A 12358-nucleotide genomic window follows, 5' to 3' on the forward strand; every position below is an offset into this window, starting at 1 on the left:
AAATCAAACCTTAGTCAATTATTTTGTATGCGGTAAAACCGGAGGGGCCGATTTTGTGGTCATCAAGGTGCTTCGTAGGTACGCTTCCTAGGGCTCGAGGTAGAGCTCGAGGTACAACCTCGTAGGGTTTCCAAATGCCCGACTCTAGGACAATGTGAATCGACAGCTATGATGGAGAAACGGGAAGTTCCCTAGGTACTTGATTGAGGCGGAAATGCTAGTATGTGCCTGTATCATGGCATTAAATGACTGCATCCTCCACGTGTCTTTGTAATAAATGCATTTTGTACTATGTTAGGGTTCTGATTGATATATATATGGGATCCTGGTCATTTTGTAGACAAGTTACAATACACAAGATACAACACACTACATTCAATACAAGAACATTCTCTGGTCTCTAACTCAAACATACTCTCTATTTGACCTTATTGCTTACATTTGTTGTCTTACTTGTATTTATTAAATTTCATTAATTGTTCTCCATTTATTGCTCATTATTGGTCATAAAGAGCCGCCATCAAATTTATCATAACTGTTAGTCCTCCATCGACTGCCCTTAGTCGGGCATCCGACTCGACCTCGAGGCCCCGTATATGTAAGCTCGAGGCTCCGATTTCCAGCCATTCGGTTTGATTATTACACTATTTACAAGCTCTTATATTATCATCTAATCTTTCACTTAGCATCTATTGTCTAACAACTAGCATAGAAATAGATCACGTATTTACAGAACCATAAAATCAAATCTAATTGTCATTAGCATTTTCAAGGTAAATATCTTTCAACTTAAAGCTTCCGAAATGAGAATTTTCTTTTCAAATCAACTCCGAACTTCGCGAAATTCAATTCCGACCATGTGTGCAAGTCATAATGCCTGAAATGAAGCTACTCATGGCCTCAAACTGCCAAACAACACGCTAGAGCTCAAAACGACCGGTCGGGTCATTATAACTAAAACTAATTAGAAGTACAACAATAACAAACTCAGTAGTTTCCCACAATTGGTGTCTGGGGTAGTAAGATGTACGCAGCCTTACCCCTACCCCTAGAAAGGCAGGGAGGCTATTTCCGATAACTAAAACAAATTAGAAATGCTTTATCTAATAAAAACAAATCTGACTTTAAAAAAAAAGTAGCAATTTACAAACTAATTTGTAAGAGCAAAAGAACTTGAAATGAAAGATAAATGAAAAAGGAATCTACAATGAGAAGCGTCGAACTAAATCAAGTGATGAAGGATGATGATAGGTTTTTGCTTTATATTTGCAAATTGATAATTTTTTTCTTTATTCGGAAGAAGATGAAGAGAAGAATAAAAATCATGGCTAAGAACAAATAATCTATTGGCTTTAAGTTTTTGATATTTTAAAATCTATAAATATATATATATATATATATATATATATATATATATATATATATATATATATAAAGAGGAAATAGCCAAGCTGACGTGGCATGTCTCATATGCAAGGATTCTCATTTATCTTGATTCTCCTTTTTTTTTGGTCTTTTTCACTCATTTTCCCCGTAAAAAAAACTTTACTTCCTTTCCAGCACTAAACAAACATTTGCAAAACGCTCAAAACGTCCATTACGAAACGTTATGTACAATGACACAGTAAATGATCATTAATTGAAACATCACACCCGTTACAATAAACGACACATTGGTAAGCTTTCAAATATCATTTTGTACATAAGTACAGCATCCATTCACATTCTATGGATTGCTAAAAAACATAACCTGATTGTGTGGTCCTATTTATATCTCGCCGTCGTCGAAATCAGATCCAAAATTGACAGCAAATTTTCCACTGTGACAATAAAAATCACGAATACCAGAGGAATTGTGATATAGAAGATCGGCGTAATTTTCTTTTTGATTTTCTTGATACTCTCCTTTTATTCCTTTTTACTTCCTTTAGTTATATTTTAGTAATATTCAACATTGCTCTTAGTATTATACAGGGACATGTTGCGAGAAAGATCAAACAACCTATACAATTTTTATTTGCACCCTTGACAATTGCTACGGTACGGTTACACTACTAATCTCTTTCATGTTCTTTATTTGTCAGAATCTACTTATTTATTTTTATATAGGAAGACTTAATGAATATTACCAAAAATTAAACAAAGTTTGGTATTAAGTAGCAAAATAATTGATGTTTGAACTTACTGGAACTCCTGAAGCATCACAACATCGTTACATTTATTTGTATATGTGACATTAATACTAATACTAATTCCAAAATTATCAGCATGTTGAATCTTTGTTCAGAAAATTGCATTAGTTGCACCAACAATCCTTGGCCATAAAATCAGCGCACTCCTTCGCAATTGGACCAATGATAGCAGAACCTTTCATTTTTCCCTTGGGATTCACAATAACACTTGCATTATTTTCCAAGTACATGAAGACACCATACTTTCGTCGCCAAGGTTTACGTTGTCTAACAATGACAGCAGACATGACTTTCTTCCTTAAACCAGGCTTCCCTTTCTTGACAGTAGTCATCACCATATACCTACAGAATCTATTATTCTCTTATATATCAGTATAATGTACATTCATTAATTTGATAGGGAATTCTAATCTATGCAAGTTGCTACGACGGGATCCCGCCAAGGTAATGGTATTTTGTTACATTTACTTAAAGCAATTGAATTGATTGTTTAATAAGGCACCTACTAGATATAACAACATGCAGGAAGGTTTTTCATTTTCTAGAAACATTGAATATAATAGACCCTGAGAGTGGGAAGAGTAACCTTGAGAATTAAGAGTGGGAAATAGGAAAGTGAGGTTATGTCATGACCCAAAATCCACTAAGAGTCGTGATGGCGTCGGACACCGCTGTCAGGCAAGCCAACCAAATTACTTAATTAAATTTCAATTTTTGGTATTATTTAAAATTATTTCTTCTTTATACATTAAATAACGAATAATAAAATTTATAGAAATAACCATGAAGTCTTTAACAAAACTTAACACTTAATAATCCAAAAATCCTCCCAGAACCCGGTGTCACAAGTGCATGAGCAATTTCTAGGAAATAATGTAATACAACAATCGTCCGGAATACAATATTGGACTGAAATAAATACAGAAATTTGAAAGAGGCTCTGCTGGCTGCGGGTCACCTCAAGAAGTGTAGCTCACCTAAGTCTCCGTATCAATCATGTTGTCACGCCCCGTAGTCCACTAGAGACGCATGTGCCTGCGCAACAAAAATGCACAGAAGTGTAGTATAAGTACGAAACGTGTACCCAATGAGTATCCCGTCTAATCTCGAAGAAGTAGAAATGAGATGGTCGACTTCGATACTTACTAGTGGTCCAATAATGACATATTATTAATGCGAATAATCAAGAATTTATTAAGATTGACAGTAATTTCAAGTAAGTCATGAACAAGTGATAGTTCCTTTTTATATTAAAAATCTCAAGATTTATAATCCAATAGTTTCCCATTTATTCAAGTCGGAGAGAGCACATATCAATCCCAAATAATCTCAAGGCAAGCAATACAAGCATGCGCAAATCATGCCGAGGACGTACGGCCCGCTCCAACAGAAAGTAAATTGTGCACTGCCGCGGGTCGAACGGTGTGAACCATAGATGCATCTATTACCCCGCTCGCGCATCATACCTGCGACTCGGTCAACATAAATTAACAAATACCCTACTCGCGAATCTTACATGCGACGCAGGTAAACATAGAAATACATGCTCAAACAGCCAATTAAGAATTAATCGGGGAACATTTATCCAAATAAAAGTCAATTCTCTTTTAACAATTTAAGAAAATGAAGTTTATTCCTTTTATAAATTCACTTACTAATTCTATGTGATTTAAGCAATTCAAACTGTCAATAGGATTACAAATATTTCCAGGTACAACATGCTTTTGGGTCCTAGACTACCCGGACAATAGCATGATAGTAGCTACGCACGGACTCTCGTCACCTCGTGCATATTAGCCCCCACAACTAGGAGCACATAACCAATTATTTCACCTATGGGGACAATTCCCTCTTACAAGGTTAGAAAGGAGACTCACCTCGCTTCGAAGATCCATAATCGGCATTCCACGTCCTTCCGTAGAGTCGAATAGATGCACAATGCTACAAAACTAGCCAATGATTATGCAAATCCATTAATATATGTTCAATTACTCATTACAATCCAATTTATAGCAATTCTTAACCCCGATCGAAAAGTTGACAAAATTGCCCTCGGGCCCACGTGCCCGGATTCCTAAATTTTTCGAAGATAAAGTTTACCCATGAACTCACGAACTCAAATATATGATTTTCTCTTAATTTCATACCCAAAATCGTGGTCAAATTCCAAGAATATAAATTTTCTAGGTCTTCCTCAAACCCCCCCCCCCCAAATTTCTACCAATTTACATGCTAAAATCCATACCCAATCAATATATTTAACTCAAGATAGGTGGGGTTAGCTTACCTGAATGTTGATGAAGAAAATCCCCTCTTGAAGCTCTCCAATAATCGCCCAAGCCAAGAAAATATGAGAGGAAATGGACAAAACCCTGATTTTAAAACATCCTCTGCCACCAACACTTTCCGCACCTGCAGTCCCTCGACCGCTTCTGCGGTTCCGCAGGTGCAGCCCCACTACCGCATATGCGGTCCTTCCCAGGATGCCCGTTCTCCGCTTCTGCGCCTTCTCCACCGCAGGCGCAGTCCTGCATCTGCCGCCAAACGACCGCACCTGCGGTCCCAGCCCTCTTCACGCCTAACCTCTTCTGCGGTTCAATTCCTCGCTTCTGTGGGACCGCTTCTGTGGGGCCGCTTCTGTGGTGAACCCTCCGCTGAAGCAGTTATACCAGGAACCAGACCCCTTCAGCTATCCAAAATTCCAAATTTCGATCCGTTAACCACCCGGAATCCATCCGAGGCCCCTGGGACCCCAACCAATCATACCAACCAGTCCCAAAACACATTAAGGACTTGCTCGAGGTCTCAAATTACATCAAACAACGCTAAAATCACGAATCAATCTCCAATCCAAGCTTTATGAACTTTAGAATTTCAAACTTCTACTTTCAATGTTTAAACCTATCAAATCACGTCTGATTGACCCCAAATTTTGTACACAAGTCACATTTGACATTACGGACCTACTCCAACTTCCGAAATCGGATTCCGACCCCGATATCAAAAAGTCCACTTTCTGTCAAACTTCTCAAAAACCTTCAATTTTCTATCTTTAGCCAAATGACCTACGGACCTCCGAATTCACTTCCGGTCGCGCTCCCAACTCTAGAATCACCATACGGAGCTACTCCTAAACTCGGAATCCCAAACGGGCATCGATAACACTGAAATGCACTTCAAACCAAACTTATGAAATTTCTTCCAAAATGCTAACTTCCACAATAAGCGCCAAAACGCTTCCGGGTCATCCAAAACCCGATCCGGGCATACGCCCAAGTCCGAAATCATCATACGAACCTAGTGGAACCTTCAGATCCCAATTCCGAGGTTGTTTACTCTAAAATCCAATCTTAGTTAATTCCTTCAACTTTAAGCTTCCGAAATGAGAACTCTCTTTCCAAATCAACTCTGAACTTCCTGAAATTCAATTCCGACCATGCGTACAAGTCATAATACCTGAAATGAAGCTGCTCATGGCCTCAGACTACTGAACGACGCGCTAGAGCTCAAAACGGCCGGTTGGGTCGTTACATTCTCTCCCACTTAAACATACGTTCGTCCTCGAACGTGCTGAGAACTACACTGAAGTAGTCTGAAATCACTATTTAGCACCTCATGCACCTTCCCGTGCTACCACAACTTAGTTGAGCACTTAACTCGATAAATTCTGAGATATTATATTTCATTCAAGCAAGTAAGCCTTAGCGCCCAATTCCAACATCCGAAATTCTATGCCAAACCTACTTCCAACATACGCTCACCATAACAATGACTACACGCAGTACCAAAACACGACTGCATACCTTAGCTGAATTCACCCCTTGTACCATTTTACTCACAGGACCACAATAATATTCTCTGAGCATAGTAGTCGAAATTCCACGAATCTGATGCTCACAACGCACCTTAGGATATACATAGCTCCTACTCTAACTCTTACAATACCGCCACGATGGAAGATAGGCGTAGAAATTCATAACCAGTTGCCGAATCAACAAATCATCGGGTATATACTCCTGACAAGAACCCTCACCTCATTCTGAACCAAATAATGATCTTTGCTCCTTAATATATTCCATGTAATCAGATTGCACTGACCCTAAATCCAATGATCTCGTCTCACCCAATACGAACTGTTCAGGCAATAAGCCATCCCGGACATGATCAAAAGTCTCATATGATGCCACAATGTGCCAATAGGCTACTAATTAGAGTGCGGTACAAAAGGAAAATGAACTCCGAAAGGAAATTCAGTTGCCCCGCTCGCGGATCATACATGCGAGGCGGTCGACATACTAAACAGACACCGCGCTCGTGAATCGTACATGCGACGTGGGCACACAGCTAATATGAGCTTTCCTTAGAAAATAGGAAATAAACACATAAAATTAGATATGGGGAGCTGTACTAAACATCACACTATTGCGGTGCGCAACCCGATCCAAACAGCGTAACCATGGCGGCGTGCCACCCGATCCATACAACACAACCATGGCGGCGTGCAACCCGATCCAAATAACATACACATGGTAGCGTGCCACCCGATCCACATGTAGAACTCACATAAGGAGATGCACATCGAGCTAAATTGCTCATTACAATAAAATACCAAAATTCGGTCACGAGCACGCTAAGTGCATAATACCATCCCTGAGGGGACATATCGCGCTCAGTATCTGCTACATAATGTTTTTTTTTATAAATGACCAAAGTGATAAAGACACAGAACTAGGAGAAAATTATTCAGAAACAAGTGAAACCTACACAGAACTTATAGAAAAAACAGAAAAGATAAAAATAAACCCAGAAATAAATACAGGAGATATGAACGAGGATAAACCAAGCACATCAGGAGTAAAAAATCCGAAACAATTAAACCCAACCTATTACATAGTAAGTTATGATGCATATGATAGAAACAAAACATTATGGGATAAAAGGTTAAATAAGAAATGGGCACCAAGACAGATAACTGAACAATATAATTTTTTAGATCTAGATTGTGTAGCAGATATAAATAAAACAATACAATTATGGATAGGATATATCTCAAAACAACTAATAGATAATAAAATAGCAATAGCGGAAACACCAGGATATATAGAAAGAACATTAATAGGAACTGTAAAATTATGGTTACAAAATTTATCAAGTGAAAGCTTAGACACATTAAGGAGTAATAAAAAACTTGACGGTACAACTACAACAACAGTTACAGATATATTAAATAAATATGAAATAGCAATAAGAAATGAATTTAGTAGTATGACAACAGAAGTAGAAGAACAAAATAAAGAAAAAATTACAAATAGGAATTTAATGACAAAATTAGCAATATGTAATATGTGTTATATAGATGAATATACTTGTGCATTTAGAGACTATTATTATAAAGGAACATATAGTCCGGATGAAAGTAAAGAGATAAGAAAATTATATTTTACAAAATTACCAGAACCCTTTAGCTCAAAAATAATAAAAAATTGGAACGAAGCAGGACTAGCAGATACATTAGGAGCAAGGATAAAATTCCTACAAAACTGGTTTATAGAATTATGTGAAAAATATAAAGAAAACATGAAAATGGAAAAAATATTAGTAAAATATTTGGCATGTTGCAAAAGTTGAATAGCACCCCAATTTGGCTGCACAGATAAATATTACAAAAAAAGAAGGAAAGAAAAAGAAATTTAAATCAAAATATTCAAAATATAAATATAGGAAACCAAGAGGAAGATATTATGTAAAAAATTATAAACATAAAAAACCATATAGGAAAAAGAAAAAACTAACAGAATGTACTTGCTATAATTGTGGAAAGCTAGGACACTTAGCCAAAGATTGTAAATTACCAAAAAACCCAAAGAAGAAACAAATTACCGAAATATTGATAGATAATGATAAATATACACAAGTAGAATATGTAGATTATGAATTAAGCAGTGAAGATAGCATATATGAGATATCAGAAAACGAGTTCTCTGAAAATGAAAAGGAAATAAACAAGGATATAGAAGAATCAGATGAAGAAAATTATGACTGAAAAAGATATACAAATTATACAACAAGAAGAACACCAAGATGAACAATCTTCAGAACAAAAAATAATATTTGACGCTAATGTATTTGAACAAATAAAAGGAAAAGAATTGGATCTAAGCATAGACAAAATATTAGAAGTACCAACAATAAAGAATTGGTTTAAAAGACAGAAAGAAGAATACTATGTAGTAAGCCAAAGAGAACATATAATAGATTGTAAATACATCAAAGGTAAAGCACAAATACCAATTTTAAATAAAAGACTACTAAATAAAGAAATACAAGATATAAAAGCAAAAAATCCAATAAAATATGTACACTTAGGAGGAACGGAGATCCTAATAAAAGCATGTTTTAGGGAAGGAATAGATACCCCTATAGAAATATACTTGGCAGATGATAGAATTGTACAACCTATAGAAAAGAGTATAATAAGTGTCGTAAGAGGTAACTTAATATACCAAAAATTTAAATTTATAATAAGTGCTAACTATTCAGTAGCAGTAGATGATAAAAATATAGATAAATCATTAGTACTATACTGGAAAATGTCTGGAATAGAATTAGCACCAGGAAGTAAAATATTCACAGCAAGATGTAAAAATCTATATGTCTTAACAACAAAACATAAGATAACAGCTAAAAATAAAATAAATAAAATAAAAATAGAAAATCCATTCGAAAGAATAGTATCAGTTATAGACAACAATGATTACAGTTATACGGAAATGGACATGGATGAAGATTTAGAAATAGTAAAAGAAAGATTAAGCACATCAAAACGAATAAATAATGAAATGCCAGAAACGTCATCAAGAATAAGTACATCAAGAAGTACATCAAGAAGAATAAATTATACCACTCCACAAAAATTAATAGAACAAAAAATAGAAGAAATAAACCCACACCATTATTATATAACAGGAATAATGGACCAAAGAAAATATTTAATACTAATAAATACAGGACAGGAAGAGAATTATGTTATAAGAGAATTAATACCAGAACAAGAGATAGTAACAATAGAACAGCAAAATTCAGAACTACCAAAAGCGTTAAGAAAAAACGAAGAAACAACTGAAAAAGAATTAATTATTGGAGGAATACCAATATTAATAAATTTTAAAATATATCAAGGCGATAAAAACATTACACTAGGAATAAAATGGTTAGAAAAAGTCAAACCATATAAATTAGAAGATAGGCAATTAACAATAAGTTATGAAAATAAGAAAATAATAATAAAAAGAACTTTGATATAATGCCAAAGATATACATACTTGCCAAGATAATAGTAGAAGGATATTATAATAGATACTATACACCTATGATGGATACAGGAGCAGAAGCTAACATGTGTAGACATAATTGTTTACCAGAAAGTAAATGGGAAAAGCTAAAAACCCCTATAGTAGTAACAGGATTCAATAATGAGGGAAGTATGATAACATACAAAGCAAGGAATATAAAAATACAAATATGGGATAAAATACTGACCATAGAAGAAATATATAGTTATGAATTTACAAATAAAGATATATTATTAGGAATGCCATTTTTAGATAAATTATACCCACATATAATAACAAAAACACATTGGTGGTTTACTACCCCGTGTAAACAAAAATTAGGAGCAAAAAGAGTAAATAATAAAGTAAGAAAAACAACACCCTGGATTAAAGGAAGTGAAAAGATTACCCAAAAATTAGAAAATGTAATACAAAGCAACCATAATATAGAAATAATCATTTTCTCAATAAATAAAATAAAATTACTACAAGATAAATTAGAATTACTATATAATGATAATCCACTCCGAGGATGGGAAAAACATAAAACAAAAATAAAGATTGAACTAATAGATGAAAGTAGCATAATAACACAAAAACCTTTAAAATACAATTTTAATGATTTAACAGAATTTAAAATGCATATAAAGGAATTATTAGACAATAAGTACATACAAGAAAGTAATAGTAAACATACTAGCCCGGCATTTATAGTAAATAAGCATAGTGAGCAAAAACGAGGAAAAAGCCGTATGGTTATAGATTATAGAAACTTAAATGCAAAAACAAAAACATATAATTATCCGATACCAAATAAAATACTAAAAATCAGACAAATACAAGGATATAACTATTTTAGTAAGTTTGACTGTAAATCGGGATTTTACCATTTAAAACTAGAAGATGAATCTAAAAAGTTAACAGCATTCACAGTACCACAAGGATTTTACGAATGGAACGTATTACCTTTTGGATATAAAAATGCACCAGGTAGGTATCAACATTTTATGGATAATTACTTCAACCAATTAGAAAATTGTATAATATATATAGATGATATATTGCTATATTCTAGAACAGAGAACGAACATATAAAACTACTAGAAAAATTCATACACATTGTAGAAATATCAGGAATAAGTTTAAGTAAAAAGAAAGCAGAAGTAATGAAAAATCAAATAGAATTTTTAGGTATACAAATAGACAAAAACGGAATAAAAATGCAAACCCATATAGTACAAAAAATAATTAACTTAGATGAAACACTTGATACAAAAAAGAAGTTACAATCATTTTTAGGATTGGTTAACCAAGTAAGAGAATATATTCCTAAATTAGCAGAAAACTTAAAACCATTACAGAAAAAATTAAAAAAGGATATAGAATATCATTTTGACGAAAAAGATAAAATACATATACAGAAGATAAAAAATATGTGTAAAAAATTACCAAAACTATATTTTCCAGATGAAAAAAAACAGTTTACATATATTGTAGAAACTGATTCTAGTGATCACAACTACGAAGGAGTTCTAAAATATAAATATGATAATGAAAAAATTGAACACCATTGTAGATATTATTCCGGATCATACACGGAACCACAATTAAAATGGGAGATAAATAGGAAAGAACTATTTGGATTATATAAATGTTTGTTAGCATTTGAGCCATATATTGTTTATAACAAATTTATAGTAAGAACAGATAATACACAAGTAAAATGGTGGATAACACGGAAAGTACAGGATTCAGTAACTACAAAGGAAATAAGGAGACTTGTATTGAATATACAAAATTTTACATTTACAATTGAAGTAATACGAACTGACAAGAATGTTATTGCAGACTACCTATCAAGACAAAGGTACCCAAACAGATGAAAGCCAAGAATCAAAAGACATATTTACAATCCTTACTACTCTATCTTTACAGATGGATGGTATGGGAAAAAGATTACAACAGCTAGAGGAAAGCAAGCTAAGTCAGCAGCATGACTATAAAAATGCGGAACTAAGTCAATCGGAAGACTCTAAACTTCCAGAGTTAAAAGGAGACGTTGGGAAACTCCAAAAAACCCATAACACAGTTGCTTTATATACAGCTGCAGGTACAAGCAAACAAGTTAACAAAAAGCCACATATCAATGTAAACCTAAACAACGTATTTGATAAGCCATTTACATCAAAAAAGCCAAGAGAAGCAATAGTTATAGCCCCACAAACTACAACCTATGCCAATAGCCTACACCACAACAAAAAGGTATATAACCATATTACTCAAACATATATTGAGAATATATATAAAATTCAGACATTCTTGAACCTAAACCCTAGATCAACTACTACTACAGATCCAACACAGGATTATGTAACCCAAAAACTACAGGGATATAATAGGCTTATAGCCCAGCCAAAAACAAAAGCAAACCTAGTAAAGACATGTTACAACTACGGACTACTTAGCACAGTATATACCCACGACGGAGAAGAAATAATTGGAATACCAGAGCTATACAAAGCATTTGTCACCTTCAAGAGAATTACAAAAGGCAACCTATTCTTCATCAAATTCTATACAGCACCAGCGGAAATACTATATGATGAAATAAAACCCATAATACAGGTGATAAAGATAGGACTAACACGAGATATGATAATACCGGAAGAGATAGAGAAACAACCGGAGATACAGAAAATGGAGATACCAAGTTTCTATGCCAATAAAAGAATAATTGGTATAGCAACTATTATTCAAGAACTAGCTAACAATTATCTACAAGGAAATGCTATCTGGAGCTACTATTCCAGAGACCAGTTAATGATATATGCCAAC

The sequence above is a fragment of the Nicotiana sylvestris genome, chromosome 12 (genome assembly GCF_000393655.2).
Source record: "Nicotiana sylvestris chromosome 12, ASM39365v2, whole genome shotgun sequence".
Classification (NCBI taxonomy): domain Eukaryota; kingdom Viridiplantae; phylum Streptophyta; class Magnoliopsida; order Solanales; family Solanaceae; genus Nicotiana; species Nicotiana sylvestris.